This window comes from Lactuca sativa, chromosome 9, assembly GCF_002870075.4.
Source record: "Lactuca sativa cultivar Salinas chromosome 9, Lsat_Salinas_v11, whole genome shotgun sequence".
Classification (NCBI taxonomy): domain Eukaryota; kingdom Viridiplantae; phylum Streptophyta; class Magnoliopsida; order Asterales; family Asteraceae; genus Lactuca; species Lactuca sativa.
The window spans coordinates 158100795-158108588 of record NC_056631.2 but is presented as its reverse complement, the minus strand read 5'-3'; positions in this window follow the sequence as shown (position 1 = coordinate 158108588).

Sequence of the window (7794 nt, the reverse complement as noted above, 5' to 3'; positions counted from 1 at the left end):
AAACTTATAGCTGAAGGATGCCTCCTCGCAAATCTCCTAGGAATAACCCTGCACCTCCACCACCTCCTCTGCCTCCGGTCATCGATACTGCAGCCCTGAATGCTGCCGTAGCTGCAGCAGTGGCGACTGCCATGGCTCAGTATCACTCAACTAATGCCAGCAGAGGTGGAACCCCTGTGGAATCAACCCCGGTTGAAACCCCTTTGCGCTCGAGAGAGTGCTCCTACAAGGATTTCACCAATTGCAAGCCGATGCCTTTCTATGGAACTGGCGGAGTCATTGCCCTCTCGCAATGGCTCGAGAAGACTGAATCAGTCTTCGAAATCTGTTCATGCCCTGCGGCGAGTAAAGTCAAGTACGCCGCATGCACCTTTGAAGGAAAGGCCCTGTCATGGTGGAACGGCCATGTTAAGGCACTAACCCTCGTCGTAGCCAACGCCATAGGCTGGGAAACAATGAAAGACCTCATGACTGAGGAATACTGCCCGAGGGGCGAGGTCCAGAAACTGGAGCAGGAACTTTGGAACCTGACGATGAAGGGCACCAACGTGGTCGCTTATACTGCCCGATTCAGCGAGTTGGTGGCCCTCTGCCCCAATATGGTTCCCACCGAGGGGAAGAAGATCGAGAGGTACATATGGGGGCTAGTGCCTCCGTATCAGGGGAATGTTCTAGCATCAAACCCCGCTACCTTCGACAGTGCCAAACGATTGGCACAACGACTCATTGACCATGGAGTCAAAACCCCTGCAACCACAACCTCCCTAGCCATCTCGGAACCCTCCAAACCCGCTGATACTAAGCGGAAATTCTAGGATGAAAAGAAGAAGCAACAGGCTGCCAAAAAGCAGCAAATTGTGGCAATGCATGCCGCAATAACCCCTGCTGCTGCTACTACTGCTCCGGTGGGTCGGTATGCTGGAAGTTTGCCCAAGTGCAACAAATCCAACTACCACCACAACGGCCCCTGCCGTGAAATGCAGTGCTCTAACTGCAACATGAGAGGACACACAGTTCGATTCTGTAAATTCCCGGCACAACCAATCACCCAAGTCCCTGGCTCTGGCGCGAGCCTGACCTGCTATGGATGTGGCGAAGTAGGCCACTATAAGAGGGACTGCCCCAAAGCAAAGAATGCTGGTGGAGCAGGGAGGGTACTAGCTATAGGCCACGGGGAAGCAGTTGCTGACCCGACAGTGGTGACTGGTACGTTCCTCCTCGATAACTCCTATGCATGCATTCTGTTCGATAGTGGAGCAGAGCGAAGCTTCGTAAACCATAAATTTGCTCCCATGCTTAATCAACCACCGCACGCACTCAAAGAACTATTCACAGTAGAAATGGCTAATGGAAAAACTGAAAGTACGAATAACATATACTTAGGTTGTACCCTAACTCTAGATAACCATTCATTCCCAATCGACCTCATGCCGGTCTCAATTAAAAGCTTCGACGTTATCATCGGCATGGATTGGTTAAGTCTTCATCGCGCCGACATCATGTGCTTCGAGAAAGCAGTCCGTCTAAACCTTCCGTCTAACGAAACTCTTATAGTCTATGGCGACAAACCCGATGCAAGTCTCCGTATAATATCCAGTATTCAAGCACAGAAGTATCTGCGCAAAGAATACCATGCATTCCTTGCTCACGTCGTTGACACAAGCCTCGAAACGAAAGAACTAAAGAACATCCCAGTAGTGAGCGACTTCCCCGACATTTTCCCAGAAGAACTACCAGGGTTACCTCCGCAATGACAGGTCGAGTTCCGAATCGACTTAGTCCCAGGAGCTACTCCAGTAGCCAAGTCGCCCTACCGTTTAGCTCTAGCTGAGATGCAGTAACTCTCTGGTCAACTTAACGAACTGCTTAGCAAGGGCTTTATAAGGCCGAGCTTCTCACCTTGGGGAGCACCGGTCTTGTTCGTTAAGAAGAAAGACGGATCATTCCGTATGTGTATTGACTACAGAGAACTCAACAAACTGACGGTCAAGAATCGTTACCCTCTGACTCGCATAGACGATCTATTTGACCAACTGCAAGGGGCAAATTACTTTTCCAAAATTGATCTGAGATCCGTATATCACCAGTTACGAGTACTAGAGGAGGATGTGCCGAAGACAGCCTTCCGAACTCGTTACGGACATTACGAGTTCGTGGTGATGCCATTTGGATTGACCAATGCGCCTGCAGTCTTCATGGATCTGATGAATAGAGTATGCCGACCTTACTTGGATCAGTTCGTCATCATTTTCATTGACGACGTCCTGATCTACTCTCGAAGTAAGAAAGAGCATGGCGATCACTTGCGACAAGTTCTAGGAACATTACGAAAGGAGAAACTTTATGCGAAGTTCTCGAAATGTGAATTTTGGATCCGAAGAGTCGAATTCTTAGGACACGTGGTAAGCGAAGAGGGAATCCACGTGGACCCGTCCAAAATTAAAGCCATTGAGAACTAGTCAGCACCAAAGACGCCTACAGAAATTCGTCAATTTCTAGGCCTCGCTGGCTACTACCGCAGATTCATTCAGAACTTCTCCCGAATAGCGAAACCCCTTACAACCTTGACCCAGAAAGGCGTGGCCTTTGACTGGGAAGAGAAACAAGAGAGAGCGTTCCAAACGCTCAAACGAGCCTTGTGCACCGTGCCAATACTATCCCTCCCCGAAGGGATAGAAGACTTCGTAGTCTATTGCGATGCATCCAATCAAGGGCTCGGGTGTGTTCTGATGCAGCGAGGTAAGGTCATCGCCTACGCCTCGAGACAGTTGAAGACACACGAGGTTAACTACACGACACACGATCTTGAACTAGGAGCAGCTGTGTTTGCTCTGAAGATCTGGAGACATTACTTGTACGGAATGAAAAACACTATCTTTACCGACCACAAGAGTTTACAACACATTTTCGATCAGAAGGAGCTCAACATGAGATAACGACGGTGGGTCGAGCTACTCAGTGACTACGAATGCAATATTCGTTATCATCCGGGTAAAGCCAACGTAGTAGCAGACGCCCTAAGTCGGAAGGAATACTCTGGTCGCAGAGTCAAGTCATTATCAATAACCATCCATTCACACTTGTCTAAGCAAATTCAGGCGGCCCAACTTGAAGCCATGAAACTTGAAAATGTGACGAGTGAATCCCTTAGAGGAATGGACAAGAATTTAGAAGCCAAGGGTGGCGGAGCCTTATATATCATGAACCGGATCTCGACACCGAAACACGGTGGTTTCCGAGACTTGGTCATGACCGAGGCACACAACACTCGATATTCCGTCCACCCAGGTTCAGATAAGATGTATCTGGATCTTAAAAAGCTATACTGGTGGCCTAATATGAAAGCAGAGATTGCTACCTTCGTAAGTAAATGCCTTACTTGTGCAAAGGTGAAGGTCGAGTACCAGAAACCCTCTGGTTTATTGCAACAACCAGAGGTTCCAGAATGGAAGTGGGAGCAGATCACTATGGATTTCATAACCAAGTTTCCCAAGACAACGGGTGGACTTGATACCATATGGGTCATCGTCGATAGGTTGACCAAGTCTGCACACTTCCTGCCTATCAAAGAAACTGAAAAGATGGAGAAGCTTACGAGAACATACATTAGGGAAATCGTACGATTACATGGTGTACCTATGTCCATTATCTCCGATAGAGATAGTAGGTTCACCTCAAGATTCTGGCAATCACTACAACATTCCTTAGGAACAAGGCTGGACATGAGCACAACCTACCATCCACAGACCGACGGACAGAGTGAGAGGACCATCCAAACACTGGAAGATATGTTGCGAGCCTGCGTGATTGACTTTGGGAAGGCATGGGATACTCATTTACCCCTTGTCGAGTTTTCCTATAATAACAGTTATCACACGAGCATCAAGGCTGCTCCATTTGAAGCTCTCTACGGCCGAAAGTGCAGATCTCCTTTGTGCTGGGCTGAGGTGGGTGATACCCAATTAGCCAGGGGCAAGCTTCCGACAGTACTCTCACCGGTCCGCAGATCATTCGGGAAACGACAGAGAAAATCGTTCAGATCCGTGAACGATTAAAAGCCTCTTGAGACCGACAGAAGAGCTACGCCGATAAACGAAGAAAACCTTTGGAATTTCAGGTGGGAGACAGAGTCCTTCTCAAAGTCTCACCCTGGAAGGGCGTGATACGCTTCGGAAAGCGTGGGAAGCTTAATCCGAGGTACATAAGGCCTTTCGAGATTCTTGCAAAAGTCGGCCCCGTAGCTTACAAACTCGATCTACCCGACGCACTTCGTAACGTACATTCTACATTCCACGTATCTAACTTGAAAAAGTGTCTGTCCGACGAGACTCTTGTAATCCCATTCGACGAGATCGAGATCAACGAGAGCCTCAACTTCGTGGAAGAACCTGTAGAGATCATGGACCGTGAGGTCAAGTAGACAAAGCAAATTCGTATCCCTATCGTGAAGGTTCGCTGGAACGCCAAGCGAGGACCGGAATTCACTTGGGAACGCGAGGATCAGATGAAACTGAAATACCCTCGTCTTTTCGCTTAATCGTTTGTAACTTCTTATTTGCTTAAATTCTAATTTCGGGACGAAATTCCTTCTAACGGGGGGATGATGTGACAACCTGAAATTTCCATTTTGTACGAACCTTAACTATTCAACAGAAGCTAGTCCAGTTTCAATGAACTTCAGACTTTTCCGAATAAGTTTGTGTACATTAGGGTTTACATTTAAGGAGATATCAGGAGAGTGGATGCTCATGAGTTTGTGAAACTTGAGCATTTCAACACATCATCATGTTAGAGTCCAATTCCGGAATAAAATATTTTCTGTCAAAATATTTCAGGACTATAAATAGATTTCTGAACTAAATATTTCATTATTCACATTTCCAACTAGAGAAAAACCAATTTCTCTCTCACGGATCTTCGGGTTTTCATCCCAAATCGTGAGTCTACTTTCCTAGATGTGTTTTAATACTTGTTATATGCTTAATAACATTGTTTACATGTCTAAAATGAGAGATCCAGGAGTTTACCGCCCAAGAACGTTCTTGGGGAGTAAACTCCAAAACAAGGCCTAAAAGCTACCTAGTCCCATTTCCATGTTAGGTAACTACTTAAGGACATTATATATGATCTTTTAAGGCTAGAAATCAATCAAAATTATATAGTTTTAAGAGTTTACGGCCCAAGAGTTTCTTGGACCGTAAACCCCTTTTTCAAGGGCTTAAAGTGCCCTAAACACCCCCTAAGGCTTTAGACATTTACCCTTTATTACTTGTAGCTTGAATGGGGAGGAAAACACATCAAAATCATCCCTAAAGGGGAGTTTACAGCCAAGAAATACTCTTGGGCCGTAAACTCCAAGTGAAGGCACCAAAGTGTGCCTAAAGTCCCCTTTAGCCTAAATCAAAAGTCTAGAAATTATCCTTTGTGTGCAAGAGGCTTAAATGAATTAAAACACCCACCCCATAGGAGTTTACGGCCGTAAACTCTAGGGGATATGGCCTTTAGGCCGTAAACTCCTCAAAGGAGCATTCTAAGGCCCTAAACTACCTAAAGGATTAAACCACAAATGCTAGGCTTATTCTAGAAATCATTTGACACTTCAAAACACCCAAAACCACCAAGTCAAGAGTTCACGGCCGTAAACTCAAGGGTTTACGAGCGTAAAATCCAAAGGTGGGCTTTGTTGGGTGGTAAACTCATACACAAGGTCATTTGGTACATTAAACCCCTTTAGCCTTGTCCCGTAGCAACTTAGATGCAACCATTAGGACCTATAACACTTATACCAAGTGTTTACATGTTCCTAAATGTCCCAACTTATTTCATTAAGTTATTATTTGGCTAATTAGTTATATATATGCTTATTATATGATAACTAGGCTCGTGCGTGTGAACAAGTCTCCGTTTGCCACCTAGCACGGTATCCGACACTACAATCCAAACCACTCACCACAAGTGAGTTCATACCCCTTTAATTAACCTTTGAAATGATTTTAAATGTTTTAAATACTTTATGGGGGGAATACAAGTTAAATACTTATAGTTATTGTTTCAATCACATGTGATTGCATTAAACACATGTGATTAATAACTAGGAAACCAATGATTTTATCACTGTTCAAACTGTTTATCAAACTGTTTTGCTTCAAAATGTTTTACAAACTCTTTTACTTATCAAATGCTATTATTTAAACTTTGTTTTACTTATTATAAATTGCATGCCCATATATGTATAGATATATAAATAATGTTTAAAGGGCTTAGGAAGGCCATCCGCCCTATTTCCTTTTTCTCGATTTGGATGTGGTCTGGTGGGATTTCGGGTAACCATCCGAAGGTCGTTTCAATATTAATTATATATCAAATATACATCTATAGACATAAAAGTACTTCCATATTCATGCGTACTATACACATTACCAGTAAGTTACCATCGGGGTAACACAGGATCATACTACTACAACTGTTAGATCAATGAGTCAGTTCATTCATGAGTCTATACATTACATTACTACTAGAACATATACAAATATACTAAAACGAGAAACATTACGTTACATATACAAGAATACGTTAACAATTGTGATCTATTGTATCGGAGCATGCCTTAAATGTCATGGCCCGAGTTGTAGCCAGAATTTTCTTGGAGGGAGAGCGTGAGTTTGCGTATAGATCTATATTGGATTGACTATCCTACACCTTGCTGCTAGCTACAGCCGGACCTGCAGGTCTGTGGGTGCCAAACGTCATTCCGTTATTACGACCATTCATATGTCGTTGTTACCAGTCGATAGTATGGTGCAATTATCACATTATACCTTAATATAAATCCGGTTTAAGGTAGTTAGTACAACAGTAGTTCCTATAATACAAAACTACAGTACTACAATGATTTACCCATTACATATTTTTAGTGATAACCTCACTTAAACATTAATGTACAAACTATATTTGTTAAATGATAGTTACATTTGGGAAATTACACACTTTTACAACAAACGAGCATACAAAACAGTTAAGCCTTGGTAGAAAGCTACTTTAATAGAAAATATAGGTTTTTCTGAGAGTTTCAAACTCTTACAAACACTTACATACATTTTACAAACTTATACTTGAGACACGTTCAAACGTTTTGACAACAAACATCGACACTAAAATACTTATGAACTCACCAGCTTAATGCTGATAAACTCTTTCAAAATAACTTGTATTCTCAGGTCATCAGTAGACAGGTACCGATGCCAGCTTTTGAGAAGATGGAGCGTATTCAAGACTCATCATATTATTTTGTTTTACTTTATTTTGGTGTCTATAACTGTACAGGACACGCTTGTATTAAAATTATATATTTAATGCAATGGATGATGTTGTTTGCTTATTTACATTTACTGTGTTGTGATACTTTACATGACGTCCTCCGCCCCAGAACGTTTTCGCCGTTCTTGGTTTTGGGGTGTGACACCTGTAGTGAGTGGTTTGAATGATCGAGTGGTATATGATGCTAAGTGTCAACTGAAGACTTGAGCACAGACACATATCTTATTTATCATATAATGACACATATATGTATCTAATTAGTGTTTATAACATCTTATAAGGAAATGGAACAACCTTAGGGACTAGGTAACACTTGTTATGAAGTGCTAAACCACATAGGATTGCATATAAGGGAAGTATGGCCTTACAAAGGAGTTTACGGCCAACATGGATGTATCACATGAGATTATGGCCAAGGGGTTCGCGGCCCTATGATTTTACAGCCGTAAACTCATGGTATTTTGTACCAAATTGTGT